Below are 25,167 nucleotides of genomic sequence, written 5' to 3'. Positions count from 1 at the left end.
TGGCAAGCATGGCAGAGAGCCTGTGCACCGCAAAGGTGGCTGTGTGCCAGGGCGGGAGCGTGGGCAAACCCAGTCTGCGTCCTGCCCAGTCTCTCAGGGCTATAATTGCCCTTCTCGGCTCCTTTCCTCTTTTTAGTTCAAACTCTCATTGTGAGGCTGTCTTCTCAGTGTCTTCTGCTGCCCTTTCCTTGGTTTTAATCCAAATGGGGGTAGTGTAGGGGGAGTGGTGGATTTACTCTTCACACTCAGGGCGGTGCTAGGAGCTGGTGGGTTTCAATGGCACTAGAACACAGGAGTCTGGGGCCAGTCTGCCTGGGGTAACCCCAATCCCTCTCCTGGATGAGCTGGATCATTTTAGGTAGTTTCCTCATTTGCAAAATAAGGTAATACTAATAGTACTTTCCTCACAGGGTTGCTGTGAGAATGAAATGAGAAATTACTCAGGACAGTGTCTGGCACACAGTTAAGTACTCAAAAAATGCTGATTATTATTAACCAAATAACAACAGATGAAATTCTCTAGAGAGAGAGAGAGAGAGAGAGAGAGAGAGTGTGTGTGTGTGTGTGTGTGTGTGTGTGTGTGTGTGTGTGTGTGTGTAAAATCATAACAAAATAGGTATTTGCAAATGTAAAATATATAGAAAATGTCAACACATTAAAGCTGGCACAGGAAGAAGAAACTGGTTGGGCAAGAAGACAGGGCAAGCTAAGTAGGAGAACCGTCATCTAAGAGAATGAGTTTATGTTCAGGTGGTCTGGCCTCCTTTTAATTTGAGAATTCCCTTCTCTGAACTTCTGCAACACGTTGTTTATGGCACTTATCCCAGTCTGTTGTATCAAAATTATTCACATCCTTCCCTATGAGCATCTAGGCTCCTTGGGATAAATGTTTCCTACATAAACTAAAATGCATTTTAAATAACTAAAGTTAAATCTCCTTCTTCCTTCTCACTCCCACTCCTTACCTTGAAAAATGTCAAGCTTGATTATACAGAGGGTGCCCAAAAAAGCATACGCATTTTAAGTAAGGAAAAAAATGTATTCAAATTGTAAAACTCAATATACACCAATAACAAAACATGAATACAAGTTGTGTGTATACATTTCGTTGGCACCCTGGTATATTCAGACAAAATGAAAGGTTAATTCAAAGTTTACCTTTAAAGTTTTCTGATAATAGATGACGATACATTTCTCTACATTCATAATTATTTTCCTTCTTTTCTGTTGATTCACCTCCAAGATGCACTGTATATTTCACTCCAACTGTGAAGTGGTTAGCTTTATGAATTTAATCTTTAAATTCTTACCAAAGTCCAAAAGTCACTCTTGTCCCTTACTATATATAAGTGGGTTTCCACAAGAACCATAAGTTATGAGCGTATTCCAGGTTCCTCAGAATGCTTTTCAATCTGATTCCTTTACTCTTTGTTCAAACATTCTGTGAGCAATAATCTGATTCATTCAGTTTCCCCCGTAAGTACTACAAAGCATGTTTTCCATCTTGGCAATCATAATTATCCATTTGGACAGGGACGGAGGAACTCAAATCACTTTTCCATTATTTAAGTATATATAGAATTCATGTTATTATGCATAATCCATGTGTATTTTTTACAACTCTACTTAGATGTTTGTACAAGTATATGTTCCAAAATATATTTCTAGGACAATGAAATAATTATCTTTTTCCTCATCTTTTTAAAAATGTTATTTTTCTGTGCTTCCAAGGTCTTAAATGTATGTTTTCTACATAATAATCAAACTGCATTCACTTATCTGCATCAAAATTGGATAAACGCAAATTTCTATCCATTTCCTATCCTGATATTTAAATACAGAAGTACCATTTATCATAATCTATTTCTAACAGTTATAAATAAACAAAAACTTTAAATTAGCATATTCTTCTGAAGTGTTTTAGTGTTGGGTTTAGGAGACAGCTAATACTAAAATATTTTTATTTATAACTAGTGCTTATACGAATGGTTCAAAACACAGGACTCTGATTTGAAAGCCTCTCTAACAACCTTGTTAAAAACAAAATGCCCCATCCACTCAATTTGTTTAGAAACTTTAACTTTTTAAGATATAGTGATTTGATGTTATTCTATAAATATTTTAATCAAAGAAAGGGAGTGGTGGATTTCAAAAAAAGTGTTTATTAATGAATATTTCATTAAATTGCAAACCAACTTTCACAAAAATCCTTATATATTATATGTAATTTTTCATAAATCATGTCATGGCTTCAGTAAGAGGAATATACTGTACTCTATTTAACCTGGCTCATACGATGAGCAGGAAATTCCACTGCGACCACCCTCTCCAAACTGACTGAAGGCAGATGGTGCCGATGTGTTCAGCTGAGAGGAGTGTTGATCACAGAGTAGCTGCCAATCAAACACTTGGGAAAGAAATGAGCTCCATCTGTGTTTTAATTAGTACAGCAAAACCATCCAGTGTAACTGCCAGAGCTGCACATTTTCATAGAGTACAAGAGACATAATACGTACTTTCTTTCATAAAAGGAAGTAAAAATTCTCATATACAGTACTGGCAAAAAAAAAAATAGCAATGTCAATTAAGAACAAAATCTAGTGACAGTATGAATATCCTCTCAAAAATATTTCTATTGTGGTGCAGCTCTATGTGTTATACTCTTTCTCTAAGGCAATTCTAATGCATATGAAAGAATTCTATATGTAAAAGTGAAGAGGTAAGATTTGAAAAGTAAATTATTATCTATATATTTTGGACACCTAAGAGTAATCCTACTAAAATTCAATAAAATGAGAAAATTTACAAGTTTATAAATATATATTTTATTATATCTGTTAATACATTCTTATATTCATATTATAAAATTTTATTTTATTAAAACAAATATCTGAACTTTTCTAACAAGTGACACACTGTTCATTTTCTCCCAAATGATATTAGGTTGTTTGATTGTTGCTCTATTTTGGTTTTTCTGTTTGCTATTATTCTCATAAATGAATTTATTCTGGGACCCACCTTATTTCATCACTGTGTGAACCGAAAATGTAAAAGTACAGATAGAACTTACACTTGACACTTGTACCCTGGAGGGTGGGTTTCGGGAGCTCTCTATGGCTGGAATGTACATATGGAGGGATTAAAGGGAAAGAGCTCTCCTGTGTCTTTCCATTTGTCTTCTCTTTCACCCTTTCACTAGCACCAAATATGTGGCATCAAGGATTAGAGAGTAAGTTCAGAGAATCATAGGATCTCAAAGTTTCAGTTATGTTTTGAAGTTTGAGAAGAGGTATGAGCATACACAAATATTGACAAAGGATTTCTAAACTCTGAATGTACATCGTAACAAAATTCATTCATTCATCTAATAAGCATTTGGTAAGTGCTTATTATATGTTGAGAGTTCAAGTATACAGATGAATAAAGATGGCCCCTACACTAAAGGGTCTCAGGGTCTAGCTAAGTGGCCAACGCCATAAATAACTCAATACAAAACAAAGCCACACATAATATTGGGTTGTCAGAAAAGTCATGACACATGTTTGCAATAGATGGCACTAGTTCACTTTTGGAAATACTAGAGTCATTCATATCTATGTTATTGCTATGTCATTTGAGAGCTGACAATTCTAGCTTCATTCTAAAAAAAAAATTGAGTGATTTGGTTGACTTTTGGAGGTTTTACATCAAGTTGAAGATGGAACACCAAACTGGGCATTTTTGCCATATTTTACTTTTTTACTTCTATAAAGGGAAGAACGTGCATCAAGCTTGTGAAAAGTTGCATAAAGTTTACGGTGACAATGCTCTACAAGAACGTCAGTGCCAACGATGGTTCATGAAATTCCGTACTGGTGATTTTTATCTCAACGATGCTCCTTGGTCAGGGAGGCCCACCGAGGTTGATGACAACAAAATAAAGGCATTGATGGAGTCAAACCCACATTACACGACATAAGAGATTGCAGAAACATTGAACATCCATCATTGAAGCATTCACAACCTGAAGAAGCTGGGATACGTAAGCAAGCTCAATATTTGGGTTCCGCATGGACTTGAAGAAATTCATTTGACCATGTGTATAAACATCTGCAATATGTTTATTAAACATGAGTAAAATGCTTTTTGAAGTGACTGATAACTGGTGATGAGAACTGGATTGTTTACAACAAAGTGGTGTGCAAACAGTCTTGGTCCCGACGTGATGATGCGCCTCAAACGACATCGAAAGGAAGGTTATGCTTTCAGTGTGGTGGGATTTTAAAGGTGTCATGTTTTTCGAGCTCCTACCCAGGAACCAAACAATCAATTCGAATGTGTACTGTTAGCAATTGGACAGTTTGAATGAATCCATCATCCGGAAATGTCCAGAGCTTGTTAATTGCAAAGGGGTTATGTTCCATCATGACAATGCAAGACCCCACACAAGTTTGATCACCCATCAAAAATTATTGGAGCTTGGATGGGATGTGTTGCCACACCCACCATACTCGCCTGACCTTGCACCCCCAGACTTCCACTTGTTTTGCTCTCTTCAAAACTCCTTGCGTGGTATAATGTTCAATTCAGATAAGCCTGTAAATCAGCACCTTGTTCAGTTTTTCGCAAATAAAGACAGGTCCTTCTATGAATGAGGAATTATGAAGCTCAATGAAAGATAGCAAAAGATTATTGGACAAAACAGGTAATATATCACTGATCTTTGTTCTTTATATAAATAAATGACCTTTGAAAAACATAGACAAAATACGTCATGACTTTTCCGACAACCCAATAACGACATATGAACAAGGTGCGTGGCTGGTGGCAGACAGCAGAGAAGAATTAATCTTGCTGGGATTTGGGGAGACTTTCAGAGAGATAATGGGCTTTCACTGGGACAAGTAATGCAGAGTGGAAGAACAGACCAGATAGAAGGCAGCATCTGGAAAGGCAGGGACACTTGACTGTTCATAATGCTTCCTCATGCCTACTCTTCTCTTGAGAATGGTGATCTACAGGTGAGCTACCAAGAGGTTATTTGGGATAAGGTCTGAAAAGGGTATATTACATTTAGCCATTTAACAGTTATTGGTGACTTTTTACAGAATAGTTACAGGTTTGAAGCAGACTGAATGAATGAGAAGTGAAGAAGTGGATAGCAGTTTGGCAGTTTGACACAAGAGAGGAGAGAGGAGGAGTACGAGGGTGAACGGAAGGGAGAGGAGGAGGAGGAGGGAGTCGAGGAAGAGGAGGAAGACGGAAGAGAATGGAGATGGGTGAGTATCTTAAAGAGGAGACAGGGTAGAAAAAACGTTTAAGATTGGATCATGTTGAAATGTGACAGAAGTGGCTGCTCTTAGTGACACTGTGATAAAGTTTGTTTTATTTTTATAATTAATTGAAGAATTGGTGTTTTTTTATTTTGAGTCATCAGAAAAGTTTACACAATCATATAGAAAACACCTTTTGCTAAAATAATCTACTTTTTTCTTATTTAAATTATCCCACACACTTAATGCTACCTATCTTTTCATAATTGTATTTCTTCTTTGTATTCCTAGAATAAGTAGTGACAAAACAGTTACTGTATGCTACCTTTTCATGGCATTGGTCAAGACTTAGTCTTGCCTTGAGTCAATGCACAGATTTACTGTGGAATTCAGATATCAATTCATTATCAGACTTCCATAAGCATGGATAATTCAGAATTGAGTATATCAAGAGAAACACTTCCAAAATGTCCTAAAGACAGAAAACTTTTGAAATAGGTCAATGATCACCATTAAAACCCTAAAATCACCACCATTTTATAATTATCAGAACCTTGATCCTCAAGAAAATGCTACTTCATCCACCTACAAGGGTAACTAGGTATCCAATCTAATGCTGATAATGACACTTCAATAATTGGTATGTTTTCTTACCTGTTTTTTTTTTCAACTTTAAATTTTTACAAGACTAGAAACCATATCATCCAATTCCTTTCCCCTGCTCCAACAAATTATAATTATTTTTTAAAGAAAATATGTTCATATAACAAGTTATTTATTACACCAAATTATTAAATTTGGAGTAGAAGAAAATACATTGTACTCTTAGTTACATGGCTACATTAAAGGATTTTTTTCCCCATACAAGTAAATGTATCTGACTGGATAGATATATCTATAATTGCAGCCAACAGTCCAATTAAAGAAAAGGGTGAGGAGGCAGCTATCATCCACTACAGAAATGGATAAAAGTTTCAGAAAATAAGAGATTCTTTACAAGGCATGGGCGGGGGGATTTTAAATAAAGAATGAAAAAGAGAAAAATCTTGGAGAGTGACAGGTAGGTGAAAGTAAATTGTTTGACATTCATAATCCTTGGGGACTAAAAAAAATTGACTCAAGGCTACCAGAATCAACTACCAAAGTTAACCATTTTAGATTTCATCGAAAACAATCAGGAAATACCACACAAGGTTTCATTATTCGCTATCTAGATACTCTATTCTGTCAGTTGTTCAGGCCAAAACATTTTAGAATCATCCTTATCCCTGTCTTTCCTTCATACCCCAACCCTTCAGAAAATTCCCTCCATTCTACCTTCTGAATATATTCTGAATACCATTCTAAATATATTCAGAATCTGATCTCTTGTCTCCATTGCTCCCCTGGTCCCTATCGCCTCTCACCAAGATAATCACAGTTCTTCCCAACTGGTCTCCCCACTTCCATTCTTGGCCCCTGAGAGTCTAGTTTCAAAAGAGCAGACAAGGTGAGCCTTCTGAAAGCCAAGTCAGACCACGTTCCTCTGGTGCTCAAGCCTCCATGTGGTTTCTGCTCTCACCAGGACCTAAATAAAGCGACCTGCACAATCTGGCTCCTGTTACCTGGCTACCTCATCTCTGGCTCCTCTCACCCCCAGTCACCACACTCCACACACACTGACCTCCTGGTTGTTACTCAAACACATCTGGCACACACCATCCCGAAGCCTGTGCCCTTGCTCTTCCCTGTGGCTGAAACACTCTCGCCGCAGCCCTCTGCACCATTTGTTCTTTGTCTGTCACCTCCTTTAGGTCTTTGTTCAACTGTAACCCTCAGTGAGTCATTCTCTGAACACCCGAACTAAAACTGCAGACACAAACACAAATACCCCATCCCTCCCTACCTCTACTTCCTGAATTATTTTTATCCCCTAGCAGTCAATATTTTAATTATTTTTTTAATGTCAGTCTTCTCCCACTAAAATGTAAACTCCATGAAGGCATGAATTTTTGTTTGTAGATAAATAGAGCTTGACATACAGTTGATTCACAATAAATGTCTGATGAATGAATTAAATCAGACAGTTCAGGGAAGTAGACAATTGGTAACAGTATATAAATCTCTTCATTTCCTGTGCAGTGGTTAAAAGTTTAGCCTGGTATAAGTTTCATGAGCTTTCTTTTCAACTTATATTTTAGGTGAAAAATCCCATAACAAGCTACCTCTGAGGTGCAGTCATAACTTTACCAAAGACGTGGCACTAATAACAAAAAATAAATAAACAGATAAAGTCAAAGTAATGGCAATAATTTGAGTCTGTCCTTAAATATCCAAAAGAAAATGATGTGATTATCTCTGATGACAAACAATGGCCAAGCATTTAAGCACCTTTATTAATGGTTCCTTGATGTCAGTATAGAAAGCTTTTAAATCGGCAAGGGCACACAGGCTTCAGTTTTTAAAGAATATGTGAAGTAGAAAATATAATTTCACAACCAAAATAATTTACAATGCATTCTCCAAGTTTCTTTGCATACTTAAAATAATTAAGTTTGAGTCCACGGACTGCTCTAAAACACGCCAATCGCAATATTCTTCATTAGCAGCAGGCAAATACTCTACACTAGACAAAATCTCTTTTACCAATGCTCCAGGTTATTCTTAGGCCTGGACTTATTTGAGGGTAATTAATGTCTCTGCCTTATGCAAATCTAAAGTTGAGTTCACTAGATCTCCACTAGCAAATACTAGTAAAAGCCATGTACTAGATCTCCACTGGCAAATACTAGTAAAAGCCGTGTCCTCTTTCTATTATCTTTCCCAGAATATCTCCATAGAGTTGTGAATTCAGAGGCAGCAAGTGCCCAAGTTTGGTCAAATGTACACTTATTATTGGAGACTTGAAATGTACATGGAAACATTTCAGGAATTCAGGGGACATCTCTCTTCAAGCTAAAGACTTCCTAAGACTAAAATAATCAACTCCCCTCAAAACGCCTCCTTCAGCTTTCCTCATTTCTTTTCTCCCCATCAACTCTGTCACTGAGGATTAGAGCAAAGTCATCTTTAACTACTTGTCCCTCCACACCCACATGCAGTCAGTTGCCAAATCCTATAGATCCTAGCAGTGGATGGTTTCATGCATCTTCTTTAATTTTCACAGCTACCAAGTCCTTAGTTCTCAACTGCATGACTGCATTATGCATTCAACTGGTCTTCATGTCTCTGGTTTCTCTATGATCTGATCAATTGTTCTTTTATGCACTGTTATCAACTGTCTGTCCACCTATCTATTCTCTCAGCTATAGGATTAAAGTCAACTCCAACCTGCTGTGCTTCTGCTTAAAGACTTTCAATGGGCCCTTATCTTCCACTGAATTAAACATAAATCCCTCAGCATAGGATGTAAGGCCCTTTCTAAACATGCCCCACCCAGACCACCCAGTCTTATCTCCTTCTAGGTAATTTCAGCATAGGAAGCAGCAGCCCTGGTATCTCCCAAAATACCTGTAGTCCTTCTCTTCAAGTCCTTAGAGTACTTGTGGTACTAATAAATTCATTTATTCATCCATTGAACAAATAATTACTTGTCACTTAATATGTGCTAAACATTGTTCTCAGAGCTGGAGATGTAGCAGTGAATAAAACAAAGGTTCCTGCCCTCATGAAACTTATTCTAGTGGAGAAAGGCAGGAAATAAATTCAATCAATATAGAAAATATATATTATATTAGCTATTAAATACTCAGAAGAAGGGAAAAAAAGCAAGAAAGGGAGCTGGATAGTGGGGTGTAGTTGGGTGGGGTACATTCATGATTTTTAAAAAGGGTGTTCAGGGCCAGCCAAGTGGCTCAGTTGGTTAAGAGCTTGCTCAAGAGTGCGAGCTCTGAGCAACAGGGCCGCCGGTTCGATTCTCACATGGGCCAGTGAGCTGCGCCTGAGCTGAGCTGCCGCTGAGCTGCCAACAGGTGGCAGGATGGCTCAGCTGGTGAGAGCACATGCTCCTAACAACAAGGTTGCTGTTCGAGATGGTGGGCTATGCCCACCACAACTAAAGACTGAACTCGGCACCTTGAGCTGAGCTGCCGCCTGGATGGCTCAGTAGATAGAGCATGCACTCTTAACAATGAGGCTGCTGGTTTGACTCCCGCATAGGGGTGGTGGCTACACCTACCTGCAACTAATTGAACATGGCACCTTGAGCTGAGCGGCATGACTAGACTTGGAGCTGAGCTAGCTGCACCCTCCACAACTAAGACTGAAGGACAACAACTTGGCTGTTCCCCTTCCCCAGTGCCCCAACACTGTTCCTCTCCCCCATTTCCCCAATAAAATATTTTTTTAAAAGGGTGTTCGGCAAAAACCTACAAGGAGGTGAAGACACAGGCCAGTACAGTGCAAATGTAAAGACCCAAAGAGGGAAAAGAGTTTGGCTTATAAAAGGGAGTGTGTAGAAATAAAGTCCAAGGGGCAGACGGGCACCAGCTTTTATATGACTTGACCTTTACTCTGAATAAGATGAGGAGCCAGTGGAAGGTTTTGAGGACAGGAGAGACATGATCTGACATGCTTTAAGACAATCACTTTGGGGTCGGCCGAGTGGCGCATTGGTTAAGAGCTGGCTTGGGACGCCAGAGGACCCCAGTTCGGATCCCACATATGAGGGCCAGTGACACTTCCCTGTACAGCTAAGATGCTGAACAACAGCTCAACCTGGAGTTGGGCTGCCGTGAGTTGCTGGCGACAGGCATAGGCTGCAGCCCCTGCTGCAGTGTGTTGCCATGGGCTACCGTGTGTAGCCAGCAACCAGCGTGAGCGGCCAGCAGCCGCAGTGCACGGCTGTCCACAAGCCGGCGACTAATCTGCCTCGCTCGGGAAGAGCACAATGATGGTGCCAACTTGGGCCAGTGAAGCAAAGTCCTCCACAACTAGACTGAAGAACAAAACGACAGCAACTTGTCTATTCCCCTTCCCCCAATTCCCCAATAAAAATCTTTAAAAAAATAAAGACAATCACTTTGGCCACTACATTGAGATCAGACTGCAGAAGCCTGGGAGACAAGTCAAAAGGTAACGTGAGCCACACATATAAGGTTTAATTTTCTTATAGTCACATTTTAAAAAGCAAAAGGACAAAGGTGAAATCAATTTTTAAAACATATCTCATTTAGCCCAATAAACAAAATATTATTTAAACAAGTAATCAAGGTATTTTATATTTTTTTGAACTAAGTCTTTGAAATCTGTATTTTACATTTACAGCACTTGTGAATTTGGACTCGACACATCTGTGTGCTTAACAGCCACATATGCTTAGTGGCTATCACACTGGGATAGTGTGAAACTAGAATGATGAGGTGCTTTCTTTCTTCCTTGTTTTGTAATGGGGATACTAAATGTAATGGGGATAGTAACTAGTAATAGTTTAAATTATAATAGCAACTAATGGGAGCATTCCAATGTTCATTAGTAAGGGTAGTTAATAAATTATGGTATAGCCAAGTAGTTACTAAATGCTAGGTTTCCAAATAATATTTAAGAGTACACAAAACATGTTCACAGTAAATGGTGTGTGTGTTGGGGGTGGGGGGCGGGTAGGGTTACAGGAATGAAGACAGTATATACAAAATGATCTCATGAATGGTGGTGAGAAATAAACATACCCACATGAGCCTGGAAAGACATACACCAAAATGTCACCATTGATTATTTCTGGCATAACTGGAAAGATTATAGGAAGAGCAGGTTTGGCATAAGGGGATGATCTTATTAGGATCCAATTAGGGTGCCTAGTCGATACCTCAAGTTGTCTAGAGTTCAAGAGAGGAGCAGATTAGTAACATGAATTTGGAAACAGTTAATGTACAGATAGGATTTAAAGCCAAGAGGCTGCAGGAGATCATTAAGAGAGTGAGTCTCAACAGACAAGAAGCCAGGACTAAAGACTGCATCCTCAGATACTCCAACTTTTAGAGTCAGGAAGATGATGAAAAACCAGAAAACAAGAACAGCCAGTTAAAGGAAAAAGAGAAGAACATGGTACCTGTAGGAACACAGAGTGGTCACCGGTTTCAAGTGATGCTGAAAGTCAAGTTCACGAAGGACTGAGAACTGACCACCATATTGACCTGCGAGCCACTCATGATCATGACATGAGCAGTTTTGGTGGAGAGGTGAGTTCTGAAAGGAGTGAATTCAAGAGAGACCAGGAGGAAATGAACTACAGATAAATGCATGGACCACGCTTGAGCAGTTTTGCTGTGAAGTGGGGCAAAGAGGGTGTTTGTATCAGTGTGATATCATATTCCTTGTGTTCTCATCTCATCTCTCCCACTTTAAGTTCCTTGAGGCAGCGAATGCCTAGTTCTCTGAGCCCAACACTGCTTTTGTGGCAAAGAATTAAAAATGTGTGTCTAGCCAGTAATGTGGTAATTTTACACAGGCTGGCAAACTGACTGCTGAGGTAAACTACTGGGTTAACATGAGAGTTAATTCATGATTCAGATCAATAGGAAGAAAAACCTCAGAGAGGGTAAACATCTCTGAAAAGTAACTGCAATTTGGTAATTACTGGCTGTCAGGAAACTTCAGTATAAATTTCTGGATAACTCAATGAAAGCTTTCATCAAGAATGATCTTTTTTCTTTTTGCCAAATCCCAAATTTAAAAACCACTAACTCCCACATTTCTTTGACATTACTGCCAAGATTAAAAAACCTTCAGGCAGATAACCAGTGAGATACCTGCTAGGTCACAAAAAGACCACAGACTGGAAAGCAAATCAACAGAGGGAATTGTTACAATAAAAAATACACTGACCAGAAAAATCAATTTTTCTTCAAATTTTCAATATTTTACTAAGTCTGGACAAATTTCAAGTTATTGTTTTTGCACAATTAGTCTTTCAACAATGTTTCAACCTAACTGGAAAATGCTCAGAGAGATAACATGTTAGGGGGTAATTCTAAATAATTATCAAGTTTAATATATGTTGATTCTTGGCATAAGAACGTTTGACTCTTTTAAGTTTCATTTAGGAAACACAAGTTGTTTCTAAATAAAATGTAGGGACTTCATTTTAAAAGTCTAGCAGTCGAGACTGAGAAATGATGGCCAGAGAATGTGCAGAATAGTGGAATAGCTGCAGTGATGTCAACGATATGTACGGTTTGAAGGTTTTTAAACTTGGGTGTTAACCAGTTGAAAAGGATAAACTGGTAATTTAGTGCAGAAGTTTCAGCGTGTAAACATGGCAATCTATTTTGCTTATTATAAAATGCCTAAGAAAACTCAAACTAATTCTGCTCATGCTGCCTCTTTACCATGTCCTACTGACTTAACAAGACTCCTATTCCCCACCACGATTTCAAGACTCTGTTTCAGTTCCCATTTTCCTGGTTCGTAAGTTCTATCTTCAATTTCTTCTCTCTATAACCAACCATGTCTCTTCCCTCTGCCCATTCTCTCCCTTAATTTGACCTACGTTGTACCCATCAGAAGAAATACTGATCGCTGTTACCATCAAGGGTCTGCAGCGGGAGAAAATCAGGGGCAGAGGCCTCAGAGAGCGGCCTGGCACGATGCTTTACACTCAGCAGGATTTCAATAAACCGGAATTGGGTTGCTTCAAATAAAGGTCATAGGGAGCCTAAAGGAAGATGGAAACAAGAGTAAAGAGAAGGACTGGGATAGGACTCATTCACTGTAGAGTAACTCTGTGTGTGCGAATGTGTGGATGTGTATGGGAAAGAAAGAAAACGATAGTCTATGACACAAGAGAAAGATATATGAGTTTTAAAGTCAGTATTGAGAGTAAGAAAGGTGGGGGATAAAAAGAGGGTCGGCTACACAGAGGGCCGGCCGAGTGGCGCGTTGGTTAAGAGCTTGGTTATGCCAGAGGGCCCCGGTTCGGATCCCACATATGAGGGCCAGTGACACTGCCCTCTACAGCTAAGATGCTGAACAACAGCTCAACCTGGAGCTGGGCTGCAGTGAGTCACCGGCGATGGCATAGGCTGCAGCCCCTGTGGCAGTGGGTTGCCATGGGCTACCGTATGTAGCCAGCAGCCAGCGTGAGCGGCCAGCAGCCACAGTGAGCGGCCATCCAGAAGCCGACGACTGATCTGCCTCATCCGGGAAGAGCGCAATGATGGTGCCAACTTGGGCCAGTAAAGCAAAGTCCTCCACAACTAAACTGAAGAACAAAAGAACAGCAACTTGTCTGTTCCCCTTCCCCCCAATTCCCCAGCGCTGTTCCCATCTACCAATTCCCCAATAAAAATCTTAAAAAAAAAAAAAAAAGCTACACAGAGTAACAATAGGTTTGACACCAAGTAAATACAACAGGTCATTTAGACATTTAGGAAAAATTTACTTTTCAAATGCAAATAAAATGAATTTATCAAATCCCAATTGGAATTTGCAACCTGGCAAAAATTACCATGGAAATAATACAATACTACAGTTATTAAATGATAAGAAAGTTATTCTCTATAGTTTTGCTCTTAGCTGAAAGTCCTTGAAATCCAAGGTCATACTGTCCTTTGATTAATTCCGCATTGTGCTTAGTGTACCATCATGCATGAGAGCATTCAATAGTAATTACTGAGATTGCATTTTGATTGAAGAGGACAAGACTGACCTTTGCCAGTTAGGAAAACAATGCTGCACGACTCTTGTCATTCTCTAATATTCCAACTGGTGGGTCATCTTCCTCTATCACTTTCTCCCTGAGACTCTTGGGAAATTTCTGAACTTAAATCAGTGGTATGTTTTTGTTACTGGAAGGCTTGAATTTATAAAAACCTTTGGGTTGGTAGACTCATTCCCTTATTTATGAATATTAAAGGCTGCCTGATGGTCTCCAGTTCCCTCCCCTCCTCTTCATCCTTGCAATGGAGAAAAAAAAAACATCTATTTCCCAGCAGGAGCCAAACTGCTGCCCCCAACACAGGCTTGCCCCCAACACCAGGCATGGGGCACAGTTCTCTCTAAGCTTTCCCACATCCTGGCTAGTACTACAAAGCAGTGGTCACAGCAAACCCCTCTCAGAAGGTGGCAAGCGTCTGTCCTCATGTCTTCATGCCCTGCAAGGTATTGTTGCTTGAACTTTCTTCTATCTATAGCCCCAGGCCACAGGTTTAGCTTGCAGAATGAGTATCCTGTATTTCCATTAATCCTCACTCCAAAGCAGACTATCTTAGAGGAAACAATGAAAAATATTGGTCTAAGTTACAGAATTTCACTTCCATAGCAGAAATTGGCAGACATAGGGGCATTCCACAAATTAAAATATGAAGAGCTTTCTTCCTAAATAATCTCAATACTTAATGGGGTGTTTTTTGCAAATTTCATCCATTTTAAAGATGAAAATCAAATTAAAGCAACAATAAATTAAAGGAAAACAACTGAATGCAATGCAAGGGCAGTGAGGAAAATGAGTAGAGATTGTGAGGGTTCTCAGATCTGTAGAGCCTTTGGAGCAGGAAGGTTTAGGATTATGTCCTAGTTCCATCACTGACTTCCTGATTGTCTTTATTACCATTCGGAAAAATGACCCTAGACATAAAACTCAGCTAGTTTGCAACACAGTCAATTAGAAATCATACGTCTTTGAAGTTTTTGATTTTGAATTCTTCCATCTTCTCCACAAACTACTGACCAAATACCTTTCAGAACCTCAAAACTCTTATCTCCATTAGTACCTTTATCTGACTTCTCTCAAAGATAAAATTTTAAGATAATTTTTAACAAAGTTAAAGAATCAGTAAAGCAATTGAGCCAGCTCAAAATAATTTAAAGATTAAACAGTCTATCACAGCGAAGGCAGCTGCTCAGTGACTTTTTTTTTTTTAAGGGAACAAGAGATTTGATCTCTACTCACTCTAATTTACCATAGCTGGGGAAATTCAGTATTAAATTGAATATTCTGTATACATTTTAAAAAAGGTTTAAAGGTATTTGGGTTCTATTTATGTATATTAGCTCTTGAAACGGTATGTGCTATTGATAGATAAAAGAAACTAAACATTGGAGCAAGTGAGTTTAATACATGCATAAAGAAACTCAACTAAATATATATTTTTATTTATAGAGATATTTTCTATAGACGCACAGCTATTTTGTTGTTTATCAAACTGTGTAACTAAATGGTTTTAATTTTTAACTTCATTGTCAAAAACACCTTTCTTTTAATAATGATATTTTGATTGACAAATAAATCCCATGATGACATCAAATCAGATTTTGCTTTTATATAGAATCCTAAGGTTGCTATACTTCTCTACTGCCAGAAAGAATCAATGTCAAATAATTACTTCTTGCAAAGAAATGTACTTTCCACAAGCCCTTGCCTTCTAAGCAAGGGGCCTACAGTACTATTCAGTTGTCCTCCAGAAAATGGTCCTAAAAATAAAAAGGAATACAAGCAGGAAAACAGCTGTTTTTCTTTCCATCTCCTTTCCTTGAGAGAACCACAGCAAAATGTAATTTTAGGCTTTCTATCCAAAAGTAATATGCTAGAGTAGTTTCTCCTCTGCATCTTTCACCACTAGCGTTTAGCAAAGAAGGTTTAAAAACTGCTACTAGATATAAATTATCTTATGCTTAGTATGGATGGACCCATGTGTCATGAACTGGCTCAAATTTATGAAAAAGACAGGATGTGAACAATAAAAGAAACTATTTTTGCAGCTGGTGGCCTCAAGTCTAGCGTTATTTATTATGATAATATATTGGCCTTTCCCAGGAAACTGTGTAGGGCGTACCTGCCAGATTCATCCACGGGGTCTTGTGACTCATATGGCTAAATGCCAGATCAATGAACCACAGTGTTATTCAAAACTCAGGGTTACTAGAGCTCGCTTTTGGGTCTCTAGTGGCCCACCCATTACCCTTCAGTTTTTAAAGAAACCCAAGCTCATTCACATAGGAGTTAACTAATGGAATTTTCACAATCCCAAATCAACTTCGTTTAATTAACTTCATCTTATGTAAGCCTCTCACTAAAAATATTAAACTGAGAATAGAGTCACTTTATAAGGCTCACATCTGTACCTCAGAGCACTGAATGTTTGAGTTGGTGAAACATTTCTTTTTAATCTTATTTTCCCTCATTAATTATCTTGAGGCATCTTAATCTCCTTGGGGGAAAACTGCATCCACCGAATTAGGTCAAAATTTCATGGTTTCTATTGACAATCACCAGTTTAACTTATAGTTGTCAGTAAAAAAATATATGAATTGTGAATTTGGTATTGATAGAATCAGCCACGCATTTTCTAATCTTTCTGTGGTGGGCAGAATAACGGTCCCCAAAGATGTCTGTGTCCTAATCCCCAGGACCTGTGAATACGAATCGTATGTTACCTTATAGAAAAGACTGCAGATGTGATTCAAGTTAAAGACTTTAAGACAGGCAAAGTTATCCTGAGTTATCTAGATAGGTCCAGTCTAATCACCCAAGTCCTTTAATGTGCAGAACTTTTCCGAGCTGTTGAGAACCAGAGAAATGGCAGCATGAGGACTTGGTCTGCACTTCCTAGGTGTGAAGATGGAGGACAGCCATGATGAGCCAAGGAATGCAGGTGGCCCCTAAATGCTGGAAAAGTCAAGAAAATGCATGCTCCCCTAGAGCCTCCAGAAAGGAGAGTAGCCCTGCTGACACCTTGACTTTGTAGCCCACTGAGACCTACGTCAGACTTCCGACCAACAGAGCTATCAAATAATAAATTGGTCTTCTTTAAACAACCAAGCTTGCAAGTCATCTGTTATAGCAACAAGAGAAAATTAATTCACTTTCCTAGTTATTATACTGTTTTAATCACTTCTTTTATGGGAGAAAAGTTGACTAGTAAACAGTACTCAACTCCAACTAGGGAGGGAGTGAGCTGCCATGAAAATGAAAATCCACCTGTAAGTGTGGGCATCGAGGTCCCAGCCCTGGCTCTGCCATTAAATGAGCACAGAAACGGGGTAAAGCACGCAACCAATTCCTCACAGCTGGAGTTTCTCTCCTATCATTGCACAAAATGTTTATTTCCAGGTGCATGTTCCCCATACAGCTGCCTCTGATTCTTTTGGATCCTGGTTTGATTTAACTTGTCTTTCTAGTAAGAGCCAAAGTGATCCTCTTCTGCCATATGTCATCGTCTCATGGTTTACCAAGTTTATAAGACCTGGCATGTCCATATTTCAGCAGGAACAAGTTTAAATATCTGTAAAACTTAAAACATTCTTATTATGACATAAAACTAAAGTGAAAACTCTGCTAAACCAATTTTAAAACCACCCTGCCTAAAACTGCTTGGAACCACTTCCTGACTCAAGCATGAAGAAAGCTGTCATCTTTATAGTGCATTCTGTATAAACTGTTACTTTTGTTACTTGTATCAGTTAAATCAGCAGGAGAATATGTTCATGAATATCTGAAGGGTTCAAGGCTGAATAGGTATTTTTTTATTACAAAGAGTTAGCTACCCAATAGGTTAAATTATATCACCCAAAACATTCATACAACAAAGAGCAAAGCCTAGATATAATATATCCTGAAATATAATAGTCTTCTTTTCAACATAAGCATTATGAAAGTGTATCAACAAAAGCGTTTTAAAAAGTATGAAAACAGTTTAAATTGATTTCACGTCTTTAATATTTCAATGCCATAACCTAAATTAGATAGCATCATAATTTCTCTCCACTTTTCAGGAATTTTTAAAATAGCAATCCACCAGCAAATTTTCAAACACATAAACAGGATTAAGTATGAATACAGTAAAAAAAAATTAAAAGTCAAAGCATTTTAACATGTTTTCAGGGTAGAAAGGAATTTACAAAGTAAACATTTATAATATTTAAGACATAGTCTTGCATAAAAATAACTAAATTTAAAAATGTTAACCTTTATTTTTAGATTCTTTCACAACTGTATTTCTCACTGATTCTTTATAGAAAGGTGAATGAAGAGTAACAGCAGTGCATTTATATAACCTCACACCAAAACAAAGCAAAGTTAGACAGCAGGATATAGTCCGGAAGCCTCCAAAAATACATGAAACGAAATTGCCAATTTTAATCAATGTCTCTCTAGAAACGGGCAGTCTAAACCATTTCCCAACACCTCAAAAAAGCCATCTGTCTACCTCCTCCACAGAATAAAGAAATGGGAGCATTCCCTACCCTATCACTCCATTCTCATCCTTTTTTCTCTTGCAAAGCTATCCAGTAATAATTAGAAACTGCATTTACTTACCACCTCCATTTAAACACAGAATTACATTCTTTACAGAGTACACGGAAATAGTCCCTTAGGAATGAAGAAGAAGAAATCAATGCACAACTAACATGATCATATGGACAGATCTCTCAGAATGGAGAGACTCAGAAGCAGGCTGGTAGGAAGAAACCTGTCTTGTGTGCCTCATTGATTGTTTATTGCTGAGGCATACTGAGTAGAAAATAACTGAAACAGAAAACTAACTTTTCCAGGGAAATATTCGTTCATGACTCTTCCATTTGAATGTTGTAAGTGGTTCTACAGCATTCTTTTCATAAAGCTGAACACGGCTGGCTTATTCTTAAGAAGCATAGATATGTTCGATGGAAAACTTTTATGAAGCACTAATTTCACTCACCGCAAAATACGAGCATTATTTTTACTATCAAATTGTGAGATAGTTTGAAAAACATTAAGTATGAAATAAGTAAGCAATAATGGTTATCAATATGCTTTAAACTTCATATATCTCCCCATAACTAAATCTTTGTCCTACAATGTCAGTTTTCATTTCTCTGACATGTAAATTCTCAACCTTACTTGGCCCTTCTCTCTCACAATATCTTCCAATATCATCTTAGACCTTTCAAGTGTTAATATTGTTTAAGCTGTATAAAATATATAAAGTATCAACAAAAGATATATAATTCACACACTTAAAATATAATCCCACATGCCCTGTGACACCTGTCAAAATACTTTAATTATATCTTTCAAATAGTTTACAATTAAAAGCTCTACTCTGTTTGCTATTGCTGCTAACCAGGGAGAGTAGCAGGCAGTATATTGTGCATTCACAGTTCTTTTTATGTCTGTTCCACGTGTGCAAACATGCACACACACACACACACACACACACACACACACACACACACTTTAAGCAGAAACTGTCTGTTCTAGGAAACTGGCTGAAATGTTCCCACACACTATGATTGCAGTCAGTAGTATATCTTAGAAAGCAAGAAACCTGAAAGAGAATAATAGAGGCATTTACTAATTCTCTGACATGCAAAAGAAGGCACTTACCTTCCATTTCTAGGGACTTCTAAAATCGCCCTGGAAACCCAGCAACGGGGCGAGGGGCTTTATTGCAGAGTGAATCATCCCCACGCAGATGCTCTGAACAACCCCTGTATGCATACTGACATCATCAGGAGAGACTTGGAGGCAGAGGATACTATGGTAACCAAGCAATGTGCTGGGAGACAGCAGCCTTTAATTGCTTTAACAACTTCCTGGGGCTGGAGCTACCCAGGCTTGGATTTGCTAAGTAGGAAATGAAGGTTGTCACAGAAGCGGTGAGTGTGACATAGAGCAAGGGGACTCAATGAATTCTGAATCTATTCATTGCAATGTGACTTTTTAATGAAAAATGTCATTACATGATTCCATTAGCAATATTCCTCTCACAGCTGAAGCTCTGAGGAAGTCACAGGTCAATAAACAATGATCCCAGGTAGCAATAGGATAAGTAGCCGTAGACGGCTTTTTTATTTAACAAACATTCATATTATTGCATTACAAACATCCTTTTCCTTGAGGGTGAATGCTTGATTCCCTCTGAAAAGAGAGCTCACATCTGTGTCTTCAGAGGTCAGCGTACTGATAACAATGAAAACTGATTCTCTCTGTTTACTTCTCCAGGAGGCAGCAGCTGCCCAGTTCCATTTATCTCCAAGCTCCAGTAAAGCCTTGCCAAATCCAGAAAACACCTCCAGTGAAATGCCTAATTATGCCACCCAGACAAAATCAGAAGAAATCTGCCATCTTACTGCTACACAGTCTTCTTGATTAAGTCTCTTCTATCACAGGCAGAATTACTTCTAACGACCCCAAAGCTACACATAATTTGAATCTTCCCTTTGAACTATTTGTCCAGCCCTGCTGCATCTGTCACCCACGTTCACAGAAACATAACCCCTCTTAAAAATACCAGGTTAAAAGGAATTGCTTAAAATAACAATGTTTCAACATCAAACTGAGTCTATAATGATATGCTTATTTATCAGATGCAATCTTTTAATAAGTATATAACCTATCATCTGTACTATGAAACCGATTGTTTTCTTCTCCACGAATACTGGATTGACATGTTTTTTAAACAACACGCCACAGTCTAATTTTTCTACTGCAAATACTGTAATTGTAAAGATAAGCGAGTAACTTGGCAGATCCTCTTCAGGATAGTCATAATACAATAAAAAAAATGAAGGTTGTCATTTTGTACCGTATACTTAGATCTAGGCTATTTCAAAGAAACTATTATTATCTCTATGTCAATTTAGATGAAGCCAAGCCCACTTTTAATGTTTCCCTTGTGAGAAAATAGCATACAAATGAATCACAATAATACTGCTTACAAAAACAGTACAATGGAATACAACAGCACCAATACACAATCTGGAAAACCGTAGAGAATTTAAACCTAATTGACAAGTTGGACGTTTCACTACTGCAGAGGTTAGGTAGACTTCTGAAAGCATAGTAAAGTCAGCCCTCACAAAAACCACAATAATTCAGTTTACCTTAACTTAGGTATAAAGTGAAAAGATTTTATAACAAAATGGAATTATTCCTATCCTTTTACTTGCTCTTCTTGAGACCCTCAGTTTGAGAAGCAAAACATACAAATTTCATCAGGAGACTTAAGTGAAAATAATATATATGTAAAATTTACCACGATGTAAGTGAAAATAGTACACACACACACACACACACACACACACGTACGTATATATCATCTATATGATTCGTTTTAAAACAAATGTACTTGTTTATTTAAATATGTATTGAAAGATGTCTAGAAGATACACAAACAATTGCTAGTTGTAGTTAACTTCTGGCAGTTTCAATTACAGGCTGAGAGAGTCCTCCAATTTTTATATTATATATTTTTAAACACTTAAAAGGTTTTTTTAGCCAAGGATATAAATTACTATTGTAATTTGAAATATGGAAATTCATCTAAATGTGTTCTGAACTGGGCCGGCCGAGTGGCGCAATGGTTAAGAGCTGGTCTGGGACGCCAGAGGGCCCCGGTTCGGATCCCACATATGAGGGCCAGTGACACTGCCCTCCACAGCTAAGATGCTGAACAACAGCTCAACCTGGAGCTGGGTTGCCATGAGTCGCCGGCGACGGCGTAGGCTGCAGCCCCTGTGGCAGTGGGTTGCCATGGGCTACTGTGTGTAGCCAGCAGCCAGCGTGAGCGGCCAGCAGCCGCAGTGAGCGGCTGTCCAGAAGCCAGCGACTGATCTGCCTCACCCGGGAAGAGCGCAATGATGGTGCCAACTTGGGCCAGTGAAGCAACGTCCTCCACAACTAGACTGAAGAACAAAACGACAGCAACTTGTCTGTTCCGCTTCCCCCAATTCCCCAGCACTGTTCCCTTCCCCCCAATACCCCAATAAAAAAAAATCTTAAAAAATAAATAAATAAATAAATAAATAAAAATAAATGTGTTCTGAACTTGCAATCCTGGTTTACCTGCTCTCAGTGAAGACCAATGACGGGTTCAGGGGACTATAATAGATCTTAACATTCTAGCCAGACTCTTTCAACGTTGTTCCCAACTTTTACTAGGAAGTTGTCTAAACAAAATTAAGATGGGTAAAGCAAATAACGGTTATCTAGATAACACACACATAAAAAGGGAGGTTATTGACTTTTCCAGATTGGTCATAAAAAAAAAATAGTCCAACAATAAAGCTAGTTTGTTAGATTTTTTTTTAAAGGTAGTTTCAAAAAAGAGCCTATCCAAAAATAAGACCAAACCAAGAGGTCTCTGACCACTACAAAAGGCTGAAGGGAAAAACAGAAGATGACCAGCAGGCAAGAAATCAAGTGTCAGTGAATCAAATGGCCCCAAATTGTAGAAGAGGGTAAAGGGGGTCAAATATATGGTGATGGAAGGAGAACTGACTCTGGGTGGTGAGCACACAACGTGATATATAGGTGATATATTATAGAAATGTACACTTGAAACCTATGTAATTTTACTAACCATTATCACCCCAATAAATTTATTGGGCTGTCGGAAAAGTCATGACGCATTTTTGCAACGAAAAACATAGAAAAATATGTCATGACTTTTCCGACAACCCAATAATTTTAAAAAATAAAATAAAATAAGGTGTTGGTCTCTTCCAGTCTAATATTCTATGGCATTCTGTAGCAATTTTTAAAATTTCTCCCACACAAATATCGGCCGCCTGCTGCAACCAAACCCAGCAGAGCACCCAAGGTGTGGGTATTTTTCTCACTTCTGACTGTAATAGAATGAAATCATTCAAAGTTTTATCCTTAAAGAATTCTAATTTTGCTTTCATTTAAAGATCCAGGACTATATATCCTTATCCTCCCACTGAACTCACCCAAGAGTCAATTAACTTTAATGTTTTCCCAAAACTAACCATGGATTATAAAGCCTTCAGTGTTTCTAATCTAAAAGTTAAAGGTATTATAGGTGATGGCTTACTATAATATCCAAAACTTATTTCTACATTTCATGATTCTAATTTTGATTACAATTCCCAGAGGAAGCGCTGGATTAAGTTCTAATATACTTTGCTAAAGAAGCCAGTTGTAGATAAGTTCCCATTTTAGTCTCTCAATTAGTGGAATTTTAAAATACCTTTTCCCTAGGATACAAAGAAAGAATTTCGAGTGAAATGTAGAACATTTGTACATATCTAAGCATAGATATTGTTTTCATGAAATAAAAAGAAGCTTAAGAGGGGTTAAAGATGCTGCCTGCAGCCTGAAGAGACCAACAGAGCTGAAAGCGTCTGACAGCAGGATGTGGGTTATAATGCTTCTGAATGAAATCCTTTTGTGCAAGGGTCTCGAAAAGGGCATCCAGGCAGGACTGCATGTCTTTGGATTTAAATTCATCAAGTCAGTTCCACAATGCTAAGATTCCTTCTGTTTAACTGATTACGGCAGGTTTCCCGGCAGTTCCCAAATGATGTCAATAGCTTCTAAAAGGTCAAATGCAGCAAAGTACACCAAATGTCCTGGAGTACAAAGCACCAATAACTTCTCCCTCTATCACCTGCGGTGTGTGACTTATTATGCAGTGGATTATCCCATTTTAATCAACTGAGCTGGTTTTCTTTTTCTCTTTTCCTTTTCCCCCCAGAAGTTAAAATATATTTACACATTTTAATGCTATACATGATAAGCCCACCTGTTTTCATCTACAGTACATCTGGCTAAAACAGTATAAATAGCCCAGCTGCAGCATCACGTTTTGCATGGGGGGGGTGGAGGATGAAACAGAAAGGCATGGAACTGGAACTATTCTAGACAATAGATGCCAAGGACAACCAAAGCATGATCTGTGTTATTAACACAAACTTGCAAAAAGAAAGCTATAGCTGTAATAAATGCCACTGTCAAGTAACAAATGCTCAGAAAACAGCGCGTATGTTAAAAGGAAGAACCCAAGCCAGGCGGAAAATTCCATCTGGGTTCAAAACATGAATTCTAGGCCTTTGGGAGTTTCTTTAAAACCCAGTGTTTCACTGTTTTTCCAAAGCAGTAAGGGATGTAATGCATTGTTGTAAAATATTAATCATGTGTGTTTTGGGCATTGAGTTGAAAGGAAAAGGGAAAAGAAGATAAGCCAAGGATACTAGAGTATAAAGTGACCAGGACCAGCCCTTGTCTGACAATGCTGTAGGAACCATAACTGCCAGCCCAGGGACTCAAAGGAAGTTCCAAGAGCTCAGCACCCCGGCCCCCCGGCCCCCACTTCCTATTAAAGTCCCTGACCTTCAGTTGTGGAAAGGCACTGTTGCACAGGTTTTTTGAGTACAGCATTGTGTCTCCATCCCAGTTCTGCTACCTCCAACCCACCTCCAATCTTGGGCAAGCGACTGCACCTCCCTGGGCCTCACTTTTGTCACCTATAAAATAAAGAATAATCATACCTCTGAAGGTTGTTGACAGCACTTCTGTGAGCCAGGCACAATGTCAGGTATTTGGAGTACGGTGTTGAACAAGCCATACAAGGCTATTTGCTCTCAGAGAGATTGTATTCTGGGTTGGGAGACAAAAAAATAAACAATGAAATAAATAACATAATTTTATATACATGGAAAAGGGTTGTGAAGAAACGTATCATAGGATGATGAGACAAGAAACTGGATGGGAGGGTGACTTGATACAATTGTTAGCGAGAAACCTCAGAAGAAATGACATTTAAATAGGAGAAGAACAAAGTGTTTAAAATAAAAGGACAGAGTCTTCCAGGCATAGAGATCAGCAAGAACAAAAGTCCAAGACGGAAATGGACTTAGAATGTTCAAGGAACATAAACAAACCCAGTGTGGCTGACCGATAGTGAGCAGTGAGCAATAAGTTTATATACCTATTAGGCAATTAAGTGAAGGAACCAAATAATAAATGAATTCATGAATGCAGCCTGGGTTGGAGGATGAAAGTGAAAATATAAATTTGGCAATCACCTACTGAACACAAATCTCTGTAAAGCACCCAGCACACTGCCTGAATACTATGATTATTGATAACCAATCTTTCCAGTCCCACTTTTCCAAGTAACTGAGTTGATATTTGCATTAGGGAGACTGTCAGCAAATTAGAAAGACAGAAGACAGGTTAGGGTTGAATTAGCTCAGGGAGGAAAAAACGTGTTTC

General features: G+C 38.5%; 1 protein-coding gene across 1 annotated transcript in view; it reads right to left on the bottom strand.

Moving 5' to 3' along the window:
• Positions 1-25,167, bottom strand: part of PAM (peptidylglycine alpha-amidating monooxygenase) — a 289,670-nt gene that overhangs the window by 219,839 nt on the left and 44,664 nt on the right. The window contains exon 2 of the mRNA XM_019664013.1: positions 24,441-24,549. The gene's annotated coding sequence lies outside the window, so the exon portion shown is untranslated. The remainder of the gene's footprint in view (positions 1-24,440; positions 24,550-25,167) is intronic.

Source organism: Hipposideros armiger, unplaced genomic scaffold, assembly GCF_001890085.2.
Source record: "Hipposideros armiger isolate ML-2016 unplaced genomic scaffold, ASM189008v1 scaffold_414, whole genome shotgun sequence".
NCBI classification, from domain to species: domain Eukaryota; kingdom Metazoa; phylum Chordata; class Mammalia; order Chiroptera; family Hipposideridae; genus Hipposideros; species Hipposideros armiger.
This window is presented reverse-complemented; position numbering and strand designations above follow the sequence as displayed.